This window comes from Camelus bactrianus, chromosome 2 (genome assembly GCF_048773025.1).
Source record: "Camelus bactrianus isolate YW-2024 breed Bactrian camel chromosome 2, ASM4877302v1, whole genome shotgun sequence".
Taxonomy (NCBI): Eukaryota; Metazoa; Chordata; class Mammalia; order Artiodactyla; family Camelidae; genus Camelus; species Camelus bactrianus.
In genome coordinates this window covers 11,491,789-11,519,351 of record NC_133540.1, presented here as the reverse complement: position 1 = coordinate 11,519,351, position 27,563 = coordinate 11,491,789, and the positions used below count along the sequence as shown (strand labels likewise).

The following is a 27,563-nucleotide window of genomic DNA, read 5'->3' as shown; positions in this document are numbered from 1 at the left end:
AGAAAATGGTAGTAAGAAATTGTTTGGAAAACTAGAACAAAATCCAATTCTTCCCCAGCTGGGGAAGTGTACCCAGTGTCACTCACTCCACACACTGCCTGGCATCTCCTCCCTGCCGACTCCGTGTTCAGAAGCCACACTGAGCCTTTGAAGAACATTTTGCCTCATGACACTTTTGACTAGGACCTGTGACAACTCTGTCCTTGGTTAACTCTCTCTTCAAAGCCATTTAAATTTTATGCAGGCTCCTCAGCTCAGATGTAAGAATAGCCTCTTTAAACTTCTTGATGCAGCTCCTTAGTGAAGATATTGCGAAGGAAAACTAGCTAAAACCTGGGAGGTATGAACATAGTGACTGTAACCTCAGCACTTTGTGAAGTTCAGAATCAGAGGGGTGGGAGACTCAGGAAAGGCTTAAGGTAGCAAGGGTAAAGTGAAAGGATGCAGGCTGTGAGACTGAAATATCTCGGTCCCAGCCAGCAAGGCACCGGCGTTCAGGATGGTCTGTGTGGAGAGCAGAGTTCTCACAAAGAAAGAAGAGGTGGGATGGGAGGGAGAACAGTTAGGTTTTTACTGGGGAAGGAAAAATTGGGCTGAACATTTCCTGGTTGAACAAGAGGACTGTGACATGATGTTCTTGTATTTTGGAGAGAAGGGTTTTGTGGGGACAGGCCTAGGGAGAACGCTCTGTGGCTGGGGAGTCAGCACAACAGAGAACCACAGAGAACCGGGCCGATTCCAGGGCTGCTTCTGTCCCTTAGCTGGGGCCTAAGAACTCCCTTCACAACCCAGTCCTGTTGATACAAGAAAACAGATGTGGGGCATGAGAAGGGCTGTGTCCCACGCATTAGTTGAGCCCCTGGGATTTGTCCCTCCAGATGTTGGTCTTTGGCTTCGTGTAAGAAATGATTCAAGAGCAAACAACTGTTGAGTAAAGGTAGATTTACTCAGAGAGCTAAAATGAAAGGCAAGAGAATCGCCACGAGGTGTGGGGGTTGGGTGCTCAGATTAAAAGTAGGTACACACTCCACAGAGTGTGGGCTTTCTCCGAAGAGGGAGAGAGAGGGTTGACCGCGAGGCGGCGCTGTGTTGCTTGTTTTCTTGGGCTTGGTGGTTTCATATGCTAATAAGTAGAAGGACCAGCCTAAGGGCAAGGGGCTGGGATTCCCAGGGATTTGGCCATTTCCCACCCTTTGACCTTTTGTGGCTAGCCTTGGGATTGCCATGGTGCCTGGGGGCGTGTTATTCACCAGTTACTATTACAATGGGTGTATAATGAAGCTCAAGCTCTGCTAGAAGTTAAATCTCTTCATCCTGAGCCTCAAGGCCTATTGGAGTTTGAATCCTTCACCATTTTGATGTTAATTGCTGTGGCCTTCCTTGAATGGCTGTGCTCTGCCCCCTTCCATCCTGTCTCACTGTGATGACACAGAGAGGGCAAAGGCCGGGCCCTGCCTGTGCTCCTGCATTTAACAGGGGGAGGGGTGGGGTGGGCTGAAGATGACTCTGAGTGGTGAGAAGGTTGTTTCAGATTTTTGCACGTGGGATATGGGGACCTTCCAGCAGTCACCGCGGATTTATCTCTCGGGCATTATCGCTTGTGTCACTCATCTTTTTCTATTTTTCTTAAAATATTTAATCTAAATTTAATATCAGGTTTTTTTAGGAAAGAAATTTCTCTTTTTATTTCCTTTGGATCTCTTTTGGGGGGGGTAGGTAATTAGGAATATTTATCTGTTAGTTGATGCCCTGGGGCTTGAACCCGGCACCCCGTGCACGCTAAGAACACGCTGAGCTCTCCCGCCCGCCCCATCATCTTTTTCTTTTTGCTTTAATGTTACAGAAACCACAGGCCAGCCAAGAAACAAGCACCACTCGGAGGGTTGGAGTACTCAGATTTATTATGCCGGCAGGCACAGAGGGGCTTCTGCTCCGAAGCTCTGAGCACCTCCAAGATGTGCACATGAGGTTTTATAGGTTTAATTATAAGTATGGGGCTATTAGCTAATAAGGCTTAAACAACAAAAAGCAAGGAATCAGTACACTGGAGCTTATCAATTTGGAACAGATCACGTTACTGACACTTGTTGAGATTGGATTTACGAGTTAGCTTGTTAGCCCAGTAAACTAACACTAAACTTCAGATTTAGCCCGGCAGAACTTAGATCACTAAAGCGACACTTATCACACTTAGATTTATGACTTAGCTCGTTAGTCCAGCTGAGCTTTTCCTTCACATCAGCTGCCAAGAATCTTACAGCTGAATTTCTAGTAGGCCTTTAACACTTACCCTGGCTTAATGGCATCCATTTTTATGACTTTACCTCCCCCTGGTTTCATTTAATTATTGAATCTCCATTTTCTCTTCACTCTCACTTTGTCTATTTGTTGTTATGGTTTTTAAGCTGTGTTTAAAAAAATTGTTTAATTTCTCTTTTAGCAGGAGGCTGAAAGTAAATAAATATGTAAACAAACATCACACTTTAATGCTTTTATACATTCTAAGCTGTTTAGTATTTACTTAAAAACCAAATTGCCTACTAAAGAGATAACATTTTTAAATAATTTTTTAATTTTTTTATAAAGGTATAGCTGATTTACAATATGATATAAGTTTCTGGTGTACAATAGATGCACAATTTTTAATGTTATGCTCCATTTATAGTTATTGTAAAACATTGGCTATATTCCCTGTGTTGTAAGTTACATCTCTGTAGCGTGTTTATGTTACATGGAGCAGTTTGTATAAGAAAGTTGGTTATCGCAGAGTCTGGGGCATGGCTGTGTCTGAGCCAGGGTCACCGTCACCCTGCCTGTCAGAGCCCAGGCTCTCACACCTCTCTGCAGGGGAGCGAGTGGAGGCAGCCTTCATCAGCGCTGGCACCACCCTCTGAGTGGCAGTGAAAGCAGTGACTGTCTGTGGACATGCAAAGTGTTTTTCCAGGAGCTTTACTTGCACTTCTGCATTTAATAATTAAAGCCCTCCTTTAAAGAATCCTTTTAAGTTTTTAATGAATAATACATTTTATTTTGATATTGATAGACTTCAAACCTCCGGAAAATTTACAGGAGTAGTACAGTAAACGCTTAGATACAGTTCATCTAAAAGGGCACTATTTGTCCTTTTGTGTCTGGCTTATTTTAGCATAAAGTTTCAAGGTTCATCCATATTGTAGCCTGAATCAGTACTTTATTCTTTTGGTTTGATAATATCCTTTTTCTTTTTTTTCCTTATTGGTCTATTTAAAAGTATTTTGATTGAAGTCTAGTCAGTTTATAATGTTGTGTCAGTTTCTTGGGTACAGCACAACAATTCAGTTATATAGGAACATACCTGTATTCATTTTCATATTCTTTTTAAACATAAGTTACTATAAGATATTAAATATATTCTCCTGTGCTATACAGTATAAACTTGCTGTTTATTCTATACATAGTCAGTATCTGCAAATCTTGAAATCCCAAATTATTCCTTCCCACACCCTCTCCCCTCTGGTAACCATAGTTTGGTTTCTATGTCTCTGTGTCTGTTTCGGTTCTGTATATAACTTTATCTTTTTGTTTCTTTCTTTTTTGTTTTTTGGTTTTTGGTTTTTTTTAGATTCCACATGTGAGTGATCTCATATGATATTTTTCTTTCTCTTTCTGGCTTACTTCACTTAGAATGACATTCTCCAGGTCCATTCATGTTGCTGCAAAGGCATTATTTTATTATACTTTTATGGGTGAATAGTAGTCTATTTTACAATTATACTAAAACCTCTTTATCCATTCATCTGTCAGTGGACATTTAGGTTGTTTCCATGTCTTGCTATTGTAAATAGTGCTGCTGTGAACATTGGGGTGTAGGTGTCTTTTTGAATTAGGGTTCCTACTGGATATGTGCCTAGGAGTGGGATTGCTGGGTCATATGGGAGGTCAATTTTTTGTCTTTTGAGGAACCTCTAAACTGTTTTCCACAATGGCTCCACCAAACTGCATTCCCACTACAGTGTAGGAGGGTTCCCTATTCTCCACAGCCTCTCCAGCATTTATTGTTTGTGAACTTCTGAATGGTGGCTATTCTGACTGGTGAGAGGTGATAGTTGATTGCAGTTTTGATTTGCATTTCTCTGATAATGATATTGAGCACATTTTCATGTGCCTATTGGCCAATTGTATGTCTTCATTGGAGAAATGTTTCTTTAGGACTTCTGCCCATATTTGGATTGAATTGTTTGTTTTTCTTTCTTATTACGTGTAAATCTGTTTACATATTCTGCGAGTTAAGCCCTTGTCAGTCTCATTTATTGCAAATATTTTCTCCCATTCCATAGGTTTTCTTTTTGTTTTGCTTACTCTTTCCTTTGCTGTGAAAAAGCTTGTAAGTTTAATTATTTCCCACTTGTATATTTTTGCTTTATTTCTATTGCTTGAGTAGACTGCTCTAGGAGAACATTGCTGAGATGTATGCCAGATGTTTTGCCTATGTTTTCTTCTAAGGGTTTTATAATATCTTGTCGACATGTTTAAGTCTTTAAGCCATTTTGAATTTATTTTTGTGTATGCTGTGAGGGAGTAGTCTAACTTCATTGATGTACATGCAGCTGTCCAGTTTTCCCTACACCATTTGCTGAAGAGGCTGTCTTTACTCCATTGTATGTTCTCACCACGTTTGTCAAAGATTCAATGACCAAAAGTTTGTGGGAATATTCTTGGTAATTTTGTTTATCCGTTCATTGATGGATGGATATTGTTTGTAACCTTTGGCTACTCTGAATGATACTGCCATGAATGTTGATGTGCAAGTTTTTGTGAGAATATATCTTCATTCTGTTGGCTGTACAGTTGGCCCGCCATATCTGTAGTTTCCACTTTATGGATCCAGATGGCTGTAAAGGGACTCGAACTTCCTTGGATTATGTTATCCAGGGTGGTGTTTTCCTGAACCAACCCCCGAGGATACTGAGGGATAAATCTATATGTAGGAGTGGAATTGCTGAACCATATAACGCTAACCTCTTGAGGAAACACCATAATTCTCCAAAGAAGCTACACCATTGTCCCTTTCCACTGGCTGCATATGAGGTTTCTCTGCCTCCTGAACGACACTTATTATTGTCCATGTTTTGATTATAACCATCCTTGTGGGTTTAAAAAGCGATCTCATTTTCATTTTAATTTGGCTAGTGATGATGAGCATCTTTTCATATGCTATTTGGCCATTTCTATGTCTATTTAAATCCTTGGCAAATTTAAAAATTGGGTCTATTTTCTTGTATTGATCAGTTGTAAGCATTTGTTATATATCCTGGATACAACTCTCTTAGTAGATACATGCTTTGCAAAATTTTTCTCCTATTCTGCAGATTGTCCTTTCATTTTAGATTTTTAAACATTAAAAAAAAATTCTTTATAGGGGAGGTAATTAGATGTATTGATTTATTTTATTTTTTTTGCTAAGCACGCACTCAATCACTTGAGATACCCCCTACCACTGTCATTTCACTTTCTTGATGATGTCCTTTGTAAGAAAAAGGTTTAATTTAGATGAAGTCCAGTTTATCTGCTTTTTTCTTCTATCACTTGTGCTCTTGGTATTGTATCTAGGAAACCAAAGCCTATCCTAGGACCACAAAGATTTATACTGTGTCTTCTTTTAAAAAGTTTATACATTTAGTTTTTACGTTTCTGTCTGTGATCCATTTTGAATTAAATTTATTTGTTATATAAAATATGGGGGTCCAGATTCCAGATTCATTCTTTTCCCTGCAGATACCCAGGTGTCACTGCACCATTTGTTGAATAGACTATACTTTCAATGAAGTGTTGTTGGCACCCTTGTGGAAAACTGAATGTAAATGTAAGATTTTCCCCCTGGGTTTTTTTAGTGTTTCTTAGATTTATTAATCCAAAATATGCCAGTACCATACTGACTTGAGTACTATAGATTTTAGTACCCTTTAAAGTGAGTCCCCCATCTTTGCTCTACTTTTTCAAGATTGTTTTGGCTGTCCTGGGCCCCTTGCACTTCCATATGAATTTTGGGATCAGTTTTTCAATTTTTGCAAAGAAGTCCGCTGGAATTTTGATAGGGATTCCACAGAATTTGTAGATCACTTTGGGGAGTCTTAACATTTTTAACAATATTGTCTACCATTCCATGAACATGAGATGTCTTCCATAAATGTAGATCTTGTAAATTTTATTTCGGAGATACTTGAAAATATTCAATGTACAAATCTTGTAAATTTTTGTTAAATGTATCTCTCATTTAATTTTTAATGCTGTTGTAAATGGAAAGGCTGAGCTTCTTAAGGGTGGGACTATATATCAATTTATTTCTAGGATTCCCACACAGCAAATACTCTAGGTTTATATTTGCTACATAAATCTATCCACAACTCTTCTGACCCCCATGTTATAAGAAACCAAGACTCAAGTTAAGCTACCTGAACACCTATCTGGAAGTGAGAAATGAGACCCTTGGTTGAGGCTTTGTGCAGTTGATACTGAGAGCTTATTCAGGATGGCTTTATCTTAATTTCTTTTAAACATACCTTTTGGTGTATTTAGTAAGATACATTAAGAACATGGCCTTTTGATGTGCAGAGGAGCTAAGACTATAATTTTCAAATAATTTCGAGTGAGAGTGTTGTTCTTTAAACCTAATTTGCGTCAGTCTTTGAAGATTTATGTTTCAGGAGCTTTGACTAAAGAACACCTGTCTTTATTCAATAACGACAACTAAATGCTCAAGCAACATGTAAGAGATTGAGCAAACTGCCCCCGTCCCGTAGTGCTGGTTGGCTGCAGCTGTAACTGGAGTCAGCACTTACCTCTCCCAGTACACTTGTGCTGATCTGCTCAAAGGGGTTCGTCCAACAGTTTGTCAGTCTGTTGGAGAAAGCCATAAAACATTGATTTAAGGTTGCTGGAATGCAATATATTCTTATCAATATTAAGTAAGCACATACTGAGTGCTTACTGTATGTTGGGAATTGTCCCTCAGCCTCACATGAATATTATTTCTCTTAAAACATCACATATTTCCTTGTTATTCACACTTTACAGATAAGGAGTCTGAGGATTAAGTCTCTCTTTTGGGGGGAGCTCATTATCACTGATGGGAAGTTGTAAGGAAAAAGATATTGATTCATACTGAGAAAATGTTTTTATGAGAGTCAGCAATGAAGAGGGTGACCACTGAAGAGGGTGATCAGTGTTCGATTGAGATGAGCCCCGGGTTGTACAGAGTCAGCATCCCTGTCCTGGACACGGCTCGTGTAGGGCTGCCTGGTGTGTGAGGCGGTGAGGCCGCACAGGGAACGCGGATGCCGGGCCGTTGGGCTGTGCTCAGGCCGGTGGGACTTTCTCCTAAGGGCAGTGGACCGTCATTGACAGATTTTAAGTAGGGGAGTGGGGTGCTCTCGTAGATCACTTTTGTCTTGTAGAATGCTTAGAAACACTTAGAAGTCTCGGCAGGAGGTGATGTGATGAGTCAGAGTAGGGTGGCTGCGAGGTGTAGCAGTATTCAGTTTTCAAGTGGTTTTCAGTCCCAGGTTTGTGGCTCAGTAGCCGTGTCACTTTGGATGACGCACTCAAGGAAGTGAAACAATTTATCTAATCAATGAAAGCAGTGATGTACCGACTTCCCAAGACTGCTGTGGAGATCCAGTGAGATTACGTGTGTGCAGTGTGCAGCGTGGTCCCCAACACAGTGTCAGTGCTGAGTGAGTGCCATTGAGTACCTGGTAGGACAGGTTTGGGTGGTGGGACTCCATGACTGAGGAAATCTGGGCCCTGAATGAGGGGTCCAGTCACATCTGTGAGTGATGGGCCTGAGCTGGGATAGGGAGGGAGACCTTGTCCCCCGACCAGGGGCCCTGGGCAAGACTGCTATTGGAGGAGAACCGTGAAGTCAGCTCTTTTCAGGAGGAGTTTGAGGTGCCCTTGAGACATCTAAGTGCAATGTCACGAGCTCAAAGAGGAGGTCTGGGCCCGGGCTGTGCATTTTCCTATAATCTCAATCCCTGAGGATGCTGAGGTTTGATCACTGAACGTGAAGACATACTTTACAGGACAAGTGAATAGTAGTATCATCTCTGTCATCAAAGCTCACGTCTCTTTATTCATCACTCACTTTGTTAATTGGGTACTTACAGAGCTCACTTTACCGCCCTCACTTGGGTTCAGGCTCCACACTAAAGAGCTGGTGAGCCTCCCTCTTTTCCAGAAGATACACATTTAGCTGGTAGCCTTCTGTACCTCACCAGACTTAGAATTTTAGTTTGTTGTATTTATTCTATTTTCTGTTGGCCATCTCCTGACAGGAGAGACGTTTTACCTCATGATCTTGTTTCAATTAGCTGTTACTGAGAATTGCTTATCTGATACATAGTGTATGCATTATATTAATTTTGTACAGTATTTATCATTTTTCTGTCTTTGTCCTTTAATTTTGTATGCCCCTTCAATGTTCTATCCTATTTGGGGCGTTATTTTTTTTAATTAAAAAATGTATGTTAGCAGTTAAGAAAACAAAAACAAAGAAAAATGCACATGATATCTAAATTTAGAAATTATTTAGTGTGTTTTCTGTCTCGGCAATGGAGTGTTCTAGAATCTCGTGAAAACCTTCATTACACAAGTTCCTTGAAATGCTGATTAAGAAATAAAACCTTCCTTCCTCATCTTTCAAGCAATGCAGCTAATTGTCAAGAAAGTGAGGGGAAATCCTCAGAAGCCAAGACAAAGCAGAAAGCAGGGATTCTGGGAGATAAGCGAGCCTTAGAAGCCCTGGGGTGCCTGTTGGATCCTGAACTGAATTTTAGTTGCCCTGACAGGAGGGCAGGAGGTGAGCCCGATTCCTCTCACACTGGGAGTTGGATGGCTGATCATATGTAAGACCAAGCCCATCCCGAGAAGCCTGGTTTACTAAAGGTTGATCTAGGAAAAAAAATCCTCAAGGCAAGAAAGTAAGGAATGTCAATATTTTTGGAAGAGGGGAAAAATAACAAATCCAAAGTAAGTATTAGTTTAAAGCTCTTCTGGCATGAGAGTGACCACAAACTCCTGGCAGAAAAGCACAGCTATTCCTGGAATGAGAAGTTGTGTTTTGAATGGATCAGTGAACAGCCATTCCGAAAAAGGCCTCCAGAGTATTGTGGATCAAGATACTGGACCGCAAACACCTCTCTTCCAAGGGTCATTTAAATAACCAGAAATGTTTTAAAGGAAAGAAGCCACAATCATATTTCTATTTATTGACATTACTATATGCTAGGAATTCAGAGGTAACTATGTGAAGGAAACTTAGCATAGAAGCTGTGGATGTGCCTGCATGCAGGACATTTCACAGAAGTGGCCGGACTTGTCTTCAAACAGAAATTCCTGCCAAGGAACTCTGCCCGTTCCCAGGGGAAACATTGCTTGCAGAGAAGAATGTTTATTAGTTCCTCAAAAAGAACAGGCCTGGGAACAGGAGAGTCTGAATGTAATTAAGATAAGGAAGCCTTAGATTTAGTGCACATGCGTCAACCTAAAAAATGTTTAATCTCTGTGCTTGGCAAGAGTTACTCCTTTGTGTAGATGGTATAAAAAATAAAGGAACCCGAATCTCGGGAGACATTTTGCACCACAGCAGCTCTGTGATTCATTTCGTCGGCAACAACTATGGAGTTGTCTCCTATTTTATGGACCTTACTTTCTCTTTGGGGATACAAACTGACATAGTCGGGGAGCTTGGTAGAGGGAGGTGTTAGTCTGTTGCAATTAGCCAGGAGAGGAGATTAAGAAAGCAGTGAAGGGTGGGTGAACTTTTTAGCTGAGGACAGACAGCCTTGTTCAGTTGACTTTTAATTGCTGGCTCAATGAGTAGTCACTGGAGGGAATAGATCTTACGGAGGATGGACTTAGCTCAGGCCTCTTTAGAATGGACAAGCGAACCTGGAGAAAGACAGTCAAATCTGTGCAGACATTGAAGTTCACTTGAACATGCTGTATCCCTGAGCCAAAGATCGGACAAGTAGAAAGCACTTCTTGAGGACAGAGGAGTGGTTTTTAAGTTTCTCCAAGAATGAATCCCAGGGAACCGGGATGGCCAGTTGTCAAACTGTGACTTTGCAATTTGGACGGTGTATCCACCAAGGATATTGGCATTTTATGGGTTTCCATTTCTCGTTAATACATGTCAGGTGATGAGGACGTGGACAAACGTGTTTGACACCTTGTCGAGGTGACTTTGGGTTCCTGTCTAGAAGCGCGGTCACAGCTGCGGCTGCGTCAAACATCTTGCCGCCCATCCTGCTCCCCGGCTCCGTGATCACTGCAGAGTCGTCCCTTGTTAACCTGTCCATCTCCCCTGTGACATCATAACCCATGAAAAGACCGGAGCGTATTAACTTGGCTTTCTTAAAGTCAAAGGAACAGATCTACTATGGAGTCAGAATTGTTCTTTCCTATTTCAGTAGTGCCATGGAGAAGGAAGTTTGGGCAGCTTTTTCTAGGGTCCTGGAGGATTTCTCTCTCAGCGTCTGGGTGCCTCTATTGAAAACCCTTCATAGCTGTCTGGCGTGCTGTAAAACCACTCCACCTCTTTTGCCCTGAAGATGTGTTCAGTTTATAACTCATCTCTACTCCTTGGAAAACAATTCAATAAAAACTCAGTTGGTTTTCCACCAACCATGGGCAGGGGTGAGGGATAGTATGTTGCTATTTTATAAAATAATAATAATAATAAGAATAAGAATAAGAATAAGAATAAGAATAAGAATAAGAATAAGAATAAGAAAGAAATAAAATCAATAATATATTATTAATAAAATCAATAATAATATTATTAATAATAATAAAATTAATAATAATAAAAGAAGTTTTAAAACAGCACTGGGCACATAGGAGAGAGTCAATAAATGCTTCCTGGCTGAAATCAAATTGATGGCTCAGTGATTCCATGGCTGCTGTATTTGCTGAGCTTGTTACTCCTTTGCTCCATTACACTTTTTTTAAACTGAAAAAGAAATACATGCATATGGTTAAAAACAATTCAAACAGCACAAAAATACACAAGTGAAAGAAGTTTTCCCTCATCCCCTGTTCTTCCAGCCCTCCCTGGAGATGCCACTGTTTACTATCCTTTGTGTGCTTTTCCAGATATGCTATGCACATTCCCACCTATGTATGTAAATTCCTTTAAACTTTTAGTTATTTTTAACTTAAAGGGATTTAAATCCTCAAGTGGCTTCTGCCTCGGTAATAGAAAAAAACAAACCTGACTCCATATTAGATCTGTTCCTTTGACTTTAACCCTTTGCTCTGTCTCCTAGGCTTCATCTTGCTTGTAAAACAATGTTGCCTAGAGCCTGAAATATACAGAAGAGCCTATTCTGAAGGCTCTGACCTTTAAGGATATTTAACACTTTTTCATTCATAAAAAGATAACAAATTACAGAATAGAAAATAACGTTTGTTTTGTTGGAGGTTTACAGAGATTTGACCCAGGCAGATAGCTGCAAGAACAAAGGATTCTAACAACAAGGAATTCCTACACCAGGAAGATTGCAACAACCAAGCACGTAGAAAAGGAGCCTGAATTCTGACTTGGGGAGATGGTTTTTCAGGACATTAGTTTGCCATCTAGCTCTACAGAAACTTGCTTTTCCATGCCCCAGCAGCGGGTCTCCCAACTTATTGGCCTGTCCTTCACTGAGGAGAATGAATTTGGACTCGGTAACACTCCTATCTACCTAGCAAGCTGGGCACTGGAATTGAGGACAGCTCTCCCACACCCAGGAACCTACTGTGAGCCCTTGATGGTTCCACTTGGGTTAGGTGTGTTTTACCCAGGAGAGATGGGACTATGCACCAACACTCAGGCAGTCTGCTCTGTCTGGGGCTCTGATCTTGTACCTCCTGCTCCCCGCAAGGCCAACACCTGGGACAGTGGAGCTAAGGCAGAGATCGTGCCTGCCTTTTTCCAAGCCTGTAAAAGGGGAATATGTACACTTCCCAAGGTAGTTCTGAGAGACAACACCTCCTGGTGCTTGTTTCCCAGAGCAACAGGAAACCCAGCTCCACGTGGGGACAACGGGTGTGATACCCGTAGGGGTTCAGCAGAGGCATCGCCTGGAGGGCTGGACCAGGGAGGTAAAACTTGAGCTGCGGGCCTTGAAGGGTTACAGAATGGTACAGAGGCAAGTCTGCCACCTCCTTCGGGGTGCCCCAGAAGTAAAGCTTTTTCTGTACATCACCGCTACTCCCCTCCCCTCTCCAGATCCCTACCTACACTCTGCTCCTCCTGTCCATCTGTCTCCCTCCACTTTTCCCCTCCTCTCCTCCTCCCCCCATCTTCTCCCTCCCTCGATGCCCCAGCCTCTATCACAGAACCAAGAGAGGATCTCTGGCCCTCCTGCGCATGCGCAGACAGTGCCAGCTGGACCGGGGGTTGGAAGCCCCAGCTCCGAGCTGGGAATCGGCCCCAAATTCTTCTCAGCTCTGTCGACCGGTAGGCCTTTAGCTCCTGCCCGGGGCCGGGGCCTCTGGCTGTGGAAATGCAAGGTGGGGGCTCACCGGAAAGGGGTCAAGCGTCTGCGGTAGGGCGGTCCTCGCGTCAAAGCCCGCGAGGGCGTGAGTCAGCCTGTGTTCAGCTGAATTTCTCAGGCCAGACCCCTCTGCCCGTGCCACCTACCCCGGCGTCCTGGTCACAGCTGTCGAGGGCCAGGTGTGCACCTGCTGCCTCTCGCCCCAGCCGGGCTCCCCTCAGTCCGCGGCTGGCGACACCTTCCCCTATCCCGCCCACGATTCCTCTCCTCCCGGGCTTCCTCTACTTGGCCGCAGGCTCGTCCCTGCCCCTGGGAGGGCTGTGTCCCGGGTGGGCGGGTTCTGCGGACCCGATCGGGGGCTGGCGGCTGGGGCTGGGTTTGGCCTCAGAGCGGGGCTGCAGCCCGCGACCCCACCCCCGCTTTCCCTGCCCTGCGACCCCGGGGCTGCCCACCTCTCCCTTTCCAGCTCCCTGAGGACCAGCTCAGCGGCATGCGCGCTGCTTCCCGGGCTTAGAGCCTCAAGCTGTAAAGCCCAGTTTCTCCTGACGGAGTCTGGAAAAGTGAGCGCCAGTGCTGAGGGAGTTTCCATCTCCCCCCTCAGTGTTTCTGACCCAGGTAAGTACCTTGAACACTTTCAGGTGATATGATGGCGGTGCTTGTTGATGTCACGTGTTTTTATAGTGCCAGGGATTACAGTGTTGAAAGCAGGGCTTGGTTCAGTTAAAAATGAGCTGAAGGCATGAGGCTGTGACATGCTCCTTCCTACCCTCTCCCAGGGTGAAACGTGTGACCGTCTATTTTAAAAACATAGTTACAGTCCCTAACTAGCCCAGCCCAGCTAGTGTGTTAACAGGAACAGCACCACCAGAGGCGTTGGAGACCCAGGGACATTGCAGTCCTAAAAAGCTCCTGGCACAGTTTAGTTTGTTTTGGTTTTTTGTTTTTCTTAAATTGTGGGGTAGACTAGTTGTATAGAGGGAAAAATATTTGTCAAGGAATATTTTATCATATAACAGCTTTATTGTGATATTGTTCACACACCATGAATTCCACCCATTTAAATGGCACAATTCAGCAGCTTTTAGCATATTCACAGTGGTGCAACCATTACTATTCCAGAACGTTTTCATCACTTCAGAAAGACCAGTGGAAATGAATGACCTATCCACCCCTCCCCAGTGGTGGTTCTAAAGAAGTTTCTTGGCTGTTCCTGACCATAAATTAACTTGTTACATTCCATGAAAAGTCTGGCAGGAATTCTAATCAGAATTGCATTGAATCTGTCTATCAAAACAGGAAGAGTAATTGTCTTTATGGCATAAACTTCTTCTACCCTTGAATATATCTGGGACCCTAACTTTTCATCTCTCCAGAGCCTGGCCCATGGGAAGTCCTCACTAATTGTTGGGTTTGTGAATGATGAGATTCTATACATCATTAGTTGTCACTGTAGCTTTTCACAGAAGAGAAAAGTAACCTCAGTGTAGCCAAGTGACTTTCTGATGGTCAGAAAGAGTGACAGTCAGTGCTGGAGTGATCCAGTGGACTTGGTGCTTGTAACCAGAATTCCCCACCACCTACGGCTAAGGGGATAAGAGTGTTCTTTTATTTTATCTTAATGGCGTTGATTTTATTTGTACTTATTTTTTAAAATTATTTTTAATGAAGTGTAGTCAATTTACAATTTTAGTTTCAGGTGTACAGCAGAGATTCAGTTATAAACATATGCATATGTATATAGATATGTTTTAGATTGTTTTTAGCACAACTCATTACAAGAAATTGAATATAGTTCCCTGTGCTATATAGTAGGTCCTTGTCATTTATTTTATATTTATTAATGTGTATCTGTTAATCCCCCCTTTCCTGCCTGCTAACCACAGTTTGCTTTCTAAGTCCATGAGTCCATTTCTAGCAGCATCATTTTTCCTAGTAACATACGCTGGTTGACTGCTTTCAGCTTCAGGAATTCCATCTTATGTGTGGGCACTTTTCTTCTGGTGGGCCTTTATGTGGTTTGCACACGTAATAGAGATTTATACTTGGGAGAACTCCAGGCCTCGTGTAGTCCCTGGAACAGAGTGCCCACTGAGTTGATGCTTGAACTGGGGAAAAAAGCAGAGTAAATGTTGGAATTTGCACTATGGTTGAGACTTCCAGGTTTCTATAACCTGTTTAGCCCACCTTAATATTGGCTGCACCCATACTGGGTAATTTGGTGGAATTTCATGGTATGGTGGTGTAGAGACAGGGCCTTGTATGCTTCTTCTCTTTCCTTTTTCTAACACTCATTCTCCTGGGCCTCCCAGATCCTCCCCCAGCAGTGCCCAGGGCTGACATGATGCTGCGCTGAAGCAATATTTGTTAGTAAGGCCCTTTCCTCATCTCTTCTGAACTTCCGTTTCTTTCTCTGCACAATGAGGGCTTAGACTAGATAAGTGCTTTTCAGTTTCTTTTAAAGCCATGTTTCCTTTGAGAAACAGAAAATGCAAATCTCTCCTCCCATCCCAACCCTTTAGATTTTGATATGTCCTCCAGGGAGTGACATAGCTATTTGTGGAAAATTGAAGTTATTGTGATTCCAGATGGCACAGAAAAGACTCTTCAGAAATTTATTGCAGGGAGAGGGCAGGAAAGGGGCAGCATGTCACAATTTCTAGTGTGAGCCCTGGAACAGGGGCTTGGGTTTAAATACGGTGTCTGACGTGGCCTCTCTCTAATCTTGTACAATATGATAAACTTCTCTACCTCAGTTTCTTGATGTGTCAAGTTGGGGTGATAATATTTTAAGGCTTTTGTGAAACATTATACACATAAGCCATCTGTGTCTCAGTAGAAACAAGACCTTCTAGGGAGTCAGGGATTCCTTTAAAAAAAATCTTGTCCATAGCACTCTGTCGGTGTGTATTTTGAAATACCTGGAGGGTGATGGTTTAGTCTAAAGTCCATCGTGGGACAGGTGGCCCATAGTTCTCTGTGCCCCCAGATTGCCCCCTCCTCCCCAGTCCTGTTCCTCAGTCCAAGATGAAGTTCCCTAGTAGATTTACACAGAGGTCTTGTGGAAATGGCTTTTCATTTTATTGTTTCAACAAGGAAGGCTGCCATCATGATCTCTGTGGTCAGGTTTTGGTGACCTGAAGGCTATGCAATTGGGGGTTTCTATTAAATAAAAAAAAATATTACAAATAGAAAATTAGAACAAGGGTGTTGACAGGGGCTCTTGGAAGTGGGGACCATTAGCTTTGTTAGCTTCAGGTGCAGTGGCCTTTGGCCAAGAGGACCCATCCTCATGCTCTGAAGTTGGAGGGACCAGTGGGTTCAGTGGGAATGTTAACTGAGTGTATCTCATGGGCTAGGCATTGTTGTACTTGTACTGTGTGTTCCTTATTTGAGACAATGAGCTCATTTAACCTCAATAGCCTCTTTAAAATATTAGACTTTTTATTTTGAGATGTAATGTAGGTTCCCCTGTACTTGTAAGAGATAATATACGGAGGGCCTATGGAACCTTTGCCCAATTTTCCTTAATGGATCCATCTTGCATAGTTGGGGTACAATTCATTACTGACTCACTAACCCTTTGAGGTTTGTGTTATTGCCCTCATTTCTATCTATCATTAAACTGGGGCTTAGAGAAACACACAGGCCTGCCCAGGTCACCCACATATTTATTGTGTAGTCGGGTGTAACGTGGGCTTGGGATTTCCAGGAAGTACCATTATGATGTTCTGTGGCAGGGAGCAGCATTCACTTTGCTTGTTTATACATTCATTGAACAAACATTTATTGAGTAACCTCTGTGGGTCAGATGCTTTCACAGGCTTATCTGATTCTTCAGCAGTACCGAGAATCAAGTATTGTTTTGTTTTTTAAATCTGAGAAAATTAGCTCTGAGAGTTTATAACACCCCCCAAAGTAAATATAGCTCATAAAGGAGGGATAGGAATTTTGAACAGTCCCCCCTCTTTATGCAGGTGGTACCCTAGGCATTTTATATTTGCAAATTTCCATAATCCAGATATATTCTTGTAAGGCAAGAATTTTTTTTTAAATTGAAGTATAGTCAAGTTTACAATGTTGTGTCAATTGCAAGGTGTTTTTTGAATTTTGAATTAAAAAATATTTTTTGAGAAGGGTAATTAGGATTATTCATTTGTTTCATTTTTTAAAATGAGGTACTGGGGATTGAACCCAGGACCTCGTACATGATATGTATGTGCTCTACCACTGAGCTGTACCCTCTTCCCCAAGGCAAGTTTTCTTATCCATTATTCTGCAGTTTAGGAGTTCAAATAAATTGGTGTTGAAATCCAGATCTTTTGATCCTACTGCGGTTCTTTTCTTTATAATCTGCCGAAGGGGGGTGGGGAAAGCATTTCCTTTGTTCATTTCTTTATTCCGCAGTGTTGAGCACTGACTTTGCATCAGGGTCTTGCTAGGTGCTTGGAAACAGAAAACAAGGAATGACCCTTCTATGCAGGGGCAGGAAGCCTAGACCGAAAGCTGGGTAATGTGATCCGAGCTGCGGTAGCCATGTACAGACTCTGAGGACAAACTGTACCCCCGGGTTTGCTTGTGCTTCCCTTGCCTTCTGGCTGGTACACACCAGGTCACCGCAACCCAGAGGCGCCCGCAGCCCACAGCACAGTATTTACCTCGATCTCCTCTCCCCTCTCGGCAGGGCCTGCAACATGAGCATCCCTGACTACGTGCAGTGTGCTGAGGAATACGAGACTCTCCCCGTGGTCGTCCAACCCGTGGGGATCATTTCAGAGGACAATTTCTTTTGCATCTATAAACGAATCTCCTTGGTGAGCCAGATCAGCCCGTGCGGCTCCCAGTGGGCACTCTGTATCCACTACAGGCACCACTATGCGTTCGAGAATGCGTGGAGTGACTTCCAGACCCACCGCACGGTCGTGGGCCTTGTCACCATTACCGACTGCCTCTCTGCCAATGCCTTCGAGAAGCTCCATGTGCAGAGGAGCTGTATGGCACCACGCTTAATGACTCTCAGCTCTTTGTCTTTGTGCTGCATGGGGAGGTAGCCGAGCAGCCACGCACCAACGTGGCCTTCAAACTACGAGGACTGCAGGGTGGTGGAGAAGAGGATCGAGGACTTCACTGAGTCACTGTTAATCTTGCTCAAGTCCAAGTGGCTGGATGGGACCCTGACAAGTCTGGGGAAAGGATCCCCCTCCTCTGCACCTTGTTTGAGAAGGAGGACTTCATGGGACTGGACACAGACAACAGGTAAGTCTACCTGTAGGCCCGGCCACCCTGGCTGTGTGCCGGGTTCCTTCCCTACATCCAGGAAGGGATCAGCAAGGAAGAGGCCTGTCTTGTAGCCAAGGGCGGAGGGAGGTGCAGCCCGACGGTTTCCAGACATTTAAAAGTGAATCTGCCTTTGTTTCAGAGAGATCCTTTTAGGGTCAGTGTGGAGACTTCCTCCCGCTTTTCAGCCAAGACCCCTGGTGGGACCCCTGGAGTTGCTCTCCAATAGAGTAGCCACAGCCACTGATGCTATGAGCGCTGGGGAAGAGGCTGGTCTGGGCTGAGATGTGCTGTAGGTCAAATGCACATCAGACGCTGAGACTTGTCTAGTAAAAATTATGTAAACTATCTTGTTACTTTCATATATTGATTACATGTCAAAATGATAGTATTTTACATACAGCAGATTAAGTAAGATCTGTTCTTAAAATTAGTTTCTAGTATCTGTTTTTTTGTTTGTTTGATTGTTTCTTTGTTTACCGTTTTAAATGTGGCAACTGGGAAGCTTTCTTTACATAGCTCTCATTTCAATTTTGTTAGGCAGCCTGTCCTGGGACAGTCTCATCCCTTTGCTTATAAATGAGATGCTGAATCCCGAGAGGCAGAACGAGATGCTGGTTGAGCTGTGTCTGGAGCCGGTGTCTCCTGGCTCCCAGGCCCAGCACCTGCTGAGTTCAGGCCCTCTCTTCCTCCCCGACAGCCAGCATGCCAAGTTAGGACATCAGAAACACCTCCAGGGAATTCCGGATGAACTCCTTATGCAGGGAAAGGTGTATCACGGAGTATGAGACAAAGCAGGGAAAGATTCATCCTCACTTTGTCCCTGTGATTAAGTCAACGGCCCCACTTTTGCCTTGGAAGTGCAGACGAGCTCTCCTGGGCTTACTACCTCCCCACCTTATGCTCTGTTTCCCCGTGTATCTATCATGCTTTCCCTCGGGCAGAAGAGGTGAGATGCCTTTGCCCAGAGATGGTCCCCCTTTGCTGGGGAGATTGAGGGAAGCTGTGCCCCCACGGCCTACGGCCTCGGGCCTTGAGTCTGGAGGGTGCTCATGGCGGTACCACAGGTGACGGTCGGAGGACCTGGCACAGGCCCGCTGTGGAGGCAGTGCTCTGTGATTCTTGAACTTACCTAAGATCAAATCCTACTTTCTGGTTGTTGGTAAGTTGGAGGAGAAGATGCCAGAGAATTGATAAAAAGAAAGTCCAGACCAGCCCTGTGAGTGAGAGGAACAGGGGGCCCGAGTCCCACCTGCGTGTGGTGCCTGGCGGGCTCTGGATGAATTTTCTGTTCCTCCCGGACATACCTCTATGACTTTAGTAAGGGGTGAGATATGTAGTGGCCATGATCTTTATTTGTCCTCGCAGGGCCCTGTGATCTACACGTCCGCACCCCCTTCTGCTCCTTGGGGATGAGGTGGCAGGTTTAGGTGACTGGGCATTGCTGTGGGCACAGCTGCCATCACCGGGCTACACCGAGGCTGGCTCCGTTCACCTCACATGTCACCTCCTGCTGAGCCCCCAGGCGTTAGTCAAGGTAGGTGCATCAGTGCAACGTAAGCAGGGACCATGTTCTCCCCCAGGACAGACTGGTGGGTGAGCAGTGGAAGCCTGGAGCCCTGCCCAAGCCCCATGGCCAGTGCCTCCTCTTTTGTCATAGGAGGCACTGGTGACATTTTTGCTCAGCAACTGCTTGGTTCTGAGTCTGCAGACCCACCAGAGAATTCCAGCTTGTATTTGCCTTTTGAAGTCTGCCCTTGGGATCTGGCGGAGTAGCTGGATGTGTGCTTAGCCCAAAGTGTTGACACTGTCACCATTGTTTACCCAGAACCTCGTGTAAAAGGCATGGCTCTCGGCATCAAAATACAGCAGCGCATTAAACTCCCTCCTGGTGGATCTGTCTGTTTTGGTACCATAAGGGCTCAGCCAGCATCTGAACGTCAGTGAGATAACGCGGCCAGTGAGCTCGGGTCAACACGTTCTCCTCCAGTCACTTTTACTCCATTGTTGCTTTTACTATTCCACAGTCATTAATTTTTAAAACAATGCTTTGGTGCAGGAGCAGAGACTAATTCTTTCCTGCTACTATCGTTGGAAGTGCATAAAACTGTCCAGCCTGTAATGCGACCACATTTTGTGGCTTAAAAGCTGCCTAGACGCATGTATGTGGAGTTTTGTTTAGGGGCGCTGACCACGTTGGGGTCACCAAGCAGCGTCGCTCCCCTCAGGCCCCTGCCTTCCCTGGAGAAGGAGGTGAGGGTGGGTCTCACCGTCCCCGCGTCCCTGGCCTCACACACTCACGTAAATTCTTGTACATGCTGTCAAAGTCATTTTTGTTCTTGTGTGTTTCTAATTTTCGCTTGTTCCTCCTTTACTTTTTCTTTATTACTTTTTCTCTTGTACCGCGCAGTTGCGTCTGAAAAGGTGGCTGTGCATATCCTGCATTGGAAATAGCTAGATCGCCCTCCGTGCTGTCTCCATCGCTTTAAAAAGCAGAAACTTTTCAGGTGCCTTGATCCATGCATTATCCTAGTCATCTTGTTATTTTCTAATTTTTTGGAATATTTGCTTTGTTAGCACATCACCCACTGGTGTTTGATATCTGTTAAAATCTTTGCTTTGAGGAATCTGTTTGGTCCTCCTTATATTTGGTGACAAATGCACCCTTATTCAATTAGTTTAATTGTTTAGAAGAAGTGAGATGCGAATTGATTTAGGCGGCTGTTGAGGGATTCTTTTCATGGAGTATTTAAACTTGTCAAGTCAAAGTCTGCAGCATCTTGCTCGATTCCTGCTTTTACACAAACGTGCTCAGCACGCAGTTCCTGGCTGTCTCTGTGTGACGTGCGTGATGGCGCTTCCTGACCGGCGGTCACTGGTGAGGAAGTGGCAGGCTTGGGGGTGAGCAGCTGCAGGGGACAATGTTGGAGGAATCAGTCACCGTTTGGTTATATATTTTTTTTTTTTTGCATTCAACTTCCCCGTGCCATTTACTTTATTTTGCCTTCATAAAGGGGCAGAATTGGGTCTAAAATCCATGCCACTCTTTTGTTCCCTTTACGAGGCTGGTTTTTCTGAGTATCAGGATAACATGTACTTCTAAGTAGCTGGCTTACATGGATCTTGTGGACACAGGGACTGTTAAAGGGACCGTAGCTTCCTCTCTGCTCCAGCCAGTGGGCATTCAGAGCCGGGTCTGTGGTTTGCCTCAGCAGCCGTGCAGGCCTCCCTGCACCGGCCTTTACTTTTAACCCATGTTGGCATTAAAGAGCTGACTCCGTGTTTGTTGCTGCTGACGTCCCCCACTGACAGCCGTGTGGTTAGTTTGCGGTAGTGAGTCTCCAACCCCCAGTCAGCCATGAAGGAAGATGCTTTGTCCAATCTAAGACCATGGATTCACACCCCCACCCTTGTTCATCTCACCCAGGGGAAGTGTTTTGCCACCACGATCATGCTGATCATGAGGTCTTGTTTCTCCTTTCATGCTCTAGTCCAAATGTGAACACTTCATCCTTCACTGACTTTGTCTCGCTTGAGACAGGCCAGATATTCTGAAAGAGTCCATCACATTCTCGGGGGGGAACAGAACAGAAGTAAGTCTCGCAAGTAGAAGGAGTCTAGGCTGTCCGGGTTAGCAAATGCAGGCTGGGATCTGTGATTGTTGGGCTGTGCCCTGGACACAGGCCTTTCCCGTGGCTCCCGAGGGCCCAGTGGTCGGAGTGAGGACAGCCTTGCTTGTGCTCCTCCATCCTCATCTGCTCAATGGCAAGTGTGTCTGCTAATAGGAGCTCCACCAGACCTCGGGACCTTCAAAGCTCAGATCACGGGAGAACCTTGAGTCCCTTCTCCAGAGCCTCCTTTGTGAGAATCCATTGCCTTCTGTGGTGACCGGCGGCAGGAGATGCCTCCCCATCCAGGGAGCACCCTTCGGAGGACTGTGACTCAGTGCACCTTGCTGTGAGCCTGTGGGGATCCGGCCGTGGTCCCTGCAGAACCAGACTTGAGATGGGCTTAGCAACGGAAATGACAGGACTAATATTCCAGGCCAGGGCTGGAGGGAGGGAACAGGGGAAATTGAATGTGAACTCAAACACATAGGTGAGTGCTGGGTCTGTTACTAAAATGGGGAACATGGGAGGTACCTGCCAGAAATTGAATTCCAGAGTAAATGGTGGACATGAGGCATTTTTAAGATGCCATTTGTCATCCAAGTTAGGACTTCATAGAGGCACTCGGGTCTATGAGCCTAGGGCTGAGTTGAAGGAGCCGGACTAGAGATACACGTTGGGAGTCGTCATTCTTAGCTGGTGTTCACAGCCGTGCATGTGAATTAGATCATCTCGAGAGCTGCAGACTGAGGCTGAGGGGGGGCAGGTCTGTGCCTGGGTTGGAGGAAAGCTCAGACCATGCAGCTTTGGTGTGTCAGTCAGCGGCGTTTAGGATTTTCAGGGCAATGTCATTTATCCTTAAGGGGCCGGGCGGTGGGCAGGGCCAGCCAGGAAGAAATCTGAAGGGAGGGTTGTGGCCACGTGTGTGTCTTGGGAAGTTGCAGAGTCTGCAGGGTCCGGGAGGGTAGACTCCTCAGAAGCTGGAGTTGGAGTGGGGTGTGTGTTGAAGGTAGTCACACTAACATATCAGGGAGGGAAGGAGGCCTAGGGAGTTCCCGCTTTTCCTGACTCGCTTTCCAATGAACAGAAGGCAGACAGAGGATCTGAGGTGAGAAGGGATGGGCGCTGGGTGGGGAGCCAACCTGGAGAATGGTGCTTGAAAAATTCTGGAATAGTCTCCCTGCAAAATAGAGGTTAAAAAAATCCAGAATCTTAAGAATATTGATAGTGACTGGGGAGAAGGCAGTTGTTTTTCTGGCCTCCTAACGGTAAGGCATGTATCCTGGGATACACAGAATATTCGGGCAGTGTATTCCGGGGGTTTGGTACCGGGGAAGCAGCACAAGTTTAAAGGGGGACAAGGGCAGCGGAGGGAAACTAGCCAGGCCCCGTGTCAGGTACCAGTCGGCCGCCCTACTTGCGTGTTGCATTCACATCCATGCCTCCCAGGTGGGCGGTGGCAGCCCCCTTTTGCGGATTGGCAAGCCTTCTCAGAGGGGTTAAGTTAATGGTCCGTTTAGAGGGTAGTAAATACTGTAACAGGATTCAAGCAGGGTCTTGTCAGACTTCAAGGGCGTGTTTTCTCTACTAATTCCGGTACCTCCCTGGTGTACGTGAAATGGTGAAGTGGGTCAGTTTTGGGGCCTTTCCGAAAAAGTACGATTTAAGTGCCTCAGGACTGATTCACACAGCTCAGTGTTCTTTGATTGTTCTGAAGCACCGCAGTGCTTTACGCCCCACAGAGGTAAGATCTTACTCCTTTGACGATGAAGTGGTTGCAAATGATGTATAGGTGCAAAACCAGACTTAGCAGCTTCTGAAGGGAAACTCTCCAGTTCTCCCTTGATAGACTTTCTTCTACGGGATGTAGCTGTGCTGCAGCATAGGCCTGAGCTGTCCGTATGGATTGTGGGTTTGATATCCAAATTTAGCATAAAACAGTCAGATGAAGAAAATCAACGTTCACAATTTATTTTTGGGTTTCATTAGACAAGATATACTATCAGGTAATGGCCCATATAGCTAATGAAATTGAGTACAGAACATTGAATTTCTTACTTTTTATTTAGAGTTTTCTTACTGCATGAGTTTGCCTGCTTTGGAACATCAGCTCCTCCACAAGGGAACTTGTCAGTTTGTTGGTGTGATTGCATTTACACAGTGAATGTAATCTGGGCTTCCTCAGCTCAAACTCTCCAGTGCAGAATCACTGGCTGTAGCCATCTCTTAGTCACGCAAATACTTCTAAAATTATATGATGCCAGAAAAGAAAGAAGAGAGAGAGAGAGACATTGCCTTTATCAAAATTCCTTTCAATTCTGACTGCAAACTGTTGTTGAGCAGCTCTGGTTTCCTTTGGATATGAATATATACATTTCTTTGCATGTAACCCGGGTTTTGGACTAGAACACCAAGCCCTTGCTTTCCGCAAGCCACAAAAATAGTAGCCAACTTGCACTCGTGTGAAATATTTTATTCTTTTTCTGAGAAAGAATCCTTGAATTTGGGACTTCAGCTGTGATTTTTGCTTTTTGCTTCTCCCACCCCTCTTGTAATCTCTCACTCCTTCCCACGTGGCCCCCAATAGGTCGTGGTCCCAAAGGAGCAAGCAAACACCCAGTTGGTCACCATGCAGTGCTGCTACAGAGGGAGACATGCCAAGACCTAAAGGATATTATCAGAGAGGACTTCCTGGAAGAAATGGGCTCTACATTCAGTTGTGAAGACAGAGTAAGGGTCAGCCAGTAGAAAGCATGAAGACTGTGGCTCATGTGGCAGAGCAGACCGGGTAGAGGCCTTGAGGCTTGTGCGTTGGGGAATCGGGGAGAGTGCCATATGTGGTCCAGGGTTGTGGGTGCCCCTGCTGGGGAGGACGCTGGAGAGGGCCTGGGGTGGAGGGCTTTCAAAGAGCTTGGGTTTTACTAGAAATGACACAGGAGGCAGTGAAGGGTGTCAGCAGGAAGTGACCCTCAGGAAAGGTACTTCTGGTTTTGCTTCTGATATTCTACAGTAAGAAAGGTCGGGACGGGCGAGAGCAGGTCTGGCTGTCCCTTTGAGACCCACCCCATCATTCATTTATTCATAACACACACACTTCTGATTGTCTAGGTGAGAGAGGTTGGACCAACATTAGTAAGCAAAATGCTCCTTGGGAGCTTAGCAGTGTCAGAAGTTGACTTAGCCTAGAATGTTCTATGAACAGAGGAACAAATTGCGGAGGTTGGAGGGAGGGAAGGCTTCCTTGAGAAACAGTCAAAATGAGCCTGGAGGCAAGTGGGAAGTAGGAGCAGGTCAGGGGTCCACTGAGGTCACTGGGGACCTGGGTACTGAGGTGAGGCTGGGTGAGCAGGGTCGGGGGTGGGGCTAGAACTCTACCAGGGAGCCTCTGAAGGGTTTGAAGTGGGGTGATGTAATCAAATTTATGCTTTGGGAAGGCTGCCTTGGCTCCGCGCGTGTGTGTGTGTGTGTGTGTGTGTGTGTGTGTTTGTGTGTAGCGGGGAAGAGGGGGAGGGTGCCACCAACTGGGGAGTGACATTAGAAGACCATTCACAGGCTGGGAGGCCACAAGTTTGAGAGGGGCATCGGGGCTGCTTGGGGAAATCAGGGGCAGTGTGGATGCCGGATTTCCTTATGGGGTGGGCTTGTTAGCTGGGCCGCCCTTGCGGCGCCTTTTGGCTTGAAGCAAACAGATGGAGGCCACCAGGTGGACTTTCCTCTTCTCTTCTTCCCTGCCTTGTGTGATGATGTTAGCTCAGCCAACATTTGGAAGAGAAGAGCTAAGTTCCAGGGTAGCCCAGGACTTTGTTGAGCTGGTTCGAGTGAGATCTGATAGGATTTATGTTTGTGTTCAGATCTGCATGTTCACTTAGCTAGAAACGTCCTGTCTTTTGAATTTCCATAGGGGTTTTTACTCTTGATAAAGATTGCTTTCTTGGTGAGAGGAAATTTAATACAGCTGTTGTCTTTCTCAAAAAAATCATATCTTTTAAGAACTTTAATATTCAAACAATAGGAATATTTAAAAATGATAAAGTAAGGCTTTGGTGTAGTTTCTTTGGTTTCCTAGTTAATGTGGACTTAGTGCCTTTGCATTAGTTAATAGCACATTCTTGTCAGTATTTAAAGGGCTGTTAGTGAGCGCCCCAGGCCCCACCTCTCAAAACATCATTAAAGTTTGCTCTGAAATAGTGAGGTCATAAAGGTTTTGTTTGCAGAAGCCAAACACTTGGTTTATAATATGAAGCATTGCTCCATTTATAAAATAATAATAGGTTCAAAATTAAGAAAGTGGAAGATAATTGAGTTTTTTAAAAGCTGAAACATAATCTTTCTTGTGCTAATTTTGAACTGGAAGTTTCGAAAATAAAAATCCTACTGTAATATCATCTACGTGGAATACATATATGCTTTCCCGTTTGAAAAATAAGTCCGCAGTGGTTTTTGAAGTCAGGAGCATTCCAGCTCAGATACTGGCATTGATGGTTGCTGGTTTTCAATGGCAGAGCCTAAATTTGCCTTCTTAGCATTTTTTTTTTTTTTTGTAGTGAGAGGGTTGAGTAGTGCTTTACCAGCATGATTTTGGGGCAATTTGGGGGCAGATGTTGTGCACCAGCAGTGAGATATTTCCATGCATTTTACTTTCTGGACATCACCAAGGCACATGTGGGGTTTGTGCCTGCAGGCTGGGATGCTGCAGTACTCCCTGGTCCATCACAGTTTTGTCCTGGATCTGCTCCGGTCAGTGAATGATTTTCTGTGGCTTCAAGGTAAGTTGGTCTGATGCACATGATCAGATGTGTAGTTAAAGTGCTATTACATGAAATGAGAAGCCTAGAAACATGAGGGAGGAGAATTGGCTGAGCTGATTTCGGTGGGGAGTCTTCTTAGGTGACTCCCTCCCCGTGATTCCTGCCAATATCCTCCCCAGCCATGCACGGTAGTCCTGCCGAAGCAAGCATGCACTTTGCTCAGAAACGGACTGAATTTCCTTGTGCCTCTGTTTGTTGGCTTTTTATTTTAAAGCACTTCTTGCCATTTGCTTAAATGCCATCCTTGCTAGTCACCTCTTACACTCATTCTTCTGGATGTCATCCGTACATAGCTGCTGAATGGATGAACTGAATGTAGTATCTCCATTATTCATACGTAAGGGTGAATAAAAAGGAAAAAAAATAAAGGGGAAGATGAAAAAGGCCACCTGTTCTGGGAAGTCCACCCTGACTGCTCAACCCACCCTTTTCCCTTTGAATCCCCACTCCTTATGCTCCACTCTACTCTTTTTGATAGTACTTACCACCTTTTAATAAACTAAAGTTTTAAAAAAAAAAAAAGAGAGAGATGCTGATACCACTTCAACAGGGAAAAGCCTTGATAATAGCACGTTAAGTGAAAGGAACCAGACATAAACGGCCACATATTGTTGACTTCAGTGATCTGAAATGCGCAGAATAGGCAAATGCAGAGGCAGAGAGCAGGTGATGGTTGCAAGGGGCTGGGTGGAGGGGGATTAGGGAATGACTGATAGTGACAGGGGGTTTCTTCTGGGATGATGGAGTGTTCTCGAAATAGATGGCAGTGAGGGCTGCACAAACGTGAGTGTGCAGAAGACTGCTGAGCGCTGTCTCTGGGAGTGCCTGTGGTTGGGGCGGCTTTATTTTGTTCTCACCCTGCAATGTGAACTGTCATCTTGTGCTGAGGCAGTTCTACTCCTGTGAGTGTTGAGGCTCAGAGACTTTGCAGAGTCATGTTTCTTTTCTCCCCCTTGCTGAGTGTAGGCAAAAATTGTTTAAGCCTGAGAAAGTGCTCCATCTGCAGAAATGTCTTTCAGTTTTGCATGGTGTAAAAATCTTGAGAGCTTTTTAATCGTTGACGACAGTCTGTGAGGGGAAACAGCCCGTGAAGCCTGGGTGTGACCTGGAAGAGCCGCTCTTCCCTCCCTGACAGGGGTAGGGATTTCACCGCCGTTCAGGCAGTGAAGGGCCCAGACCCGTGAGTAGAGTTGACAATCGTGAATATTTAATGTATTCGCTGCTTCATCTTGGATATTAATTTCAAGCTGAGTCAGTTTGTGACGGCAGCCTCATCCTACATCAGGAATCTATATTATGTGCTCTTTGAGGTGGAGACCAGACAGACTTGATTATTTAACAGTCTCCCTTGA

At 44.8% G+C, this 27,563-nt stretch overlaps 1 protein-coding gene across 6 annotated transcripts in view; it reads left to right on the top strand.

Annotated features, from left to right (window-relative positions):
• LOC141579467 (uncharacterized) overlaps positions 1-27,563 on the top strand; it is a 198,487-nt gene that overhangs the window by 128,078 nt on the left and 42,846 nt on the right. For all 6 annotated transcript variants that reach the window (XM_074375746.1, XM_074375669.1, XM_074375684.1 and 3 more), the window contains 3 exons: positions 12,988-13,136; positions 17,203-17,774; positions 19,164-19,332. The gene's annotated coding sequence lies outside the window, so the exon portion shown is untranslated. The remainder of the gene's footprint in view (positions 1-12,987; positions 13,137-17,202; positions 17,775-19,163; positions 19,333-27,563) is intronic.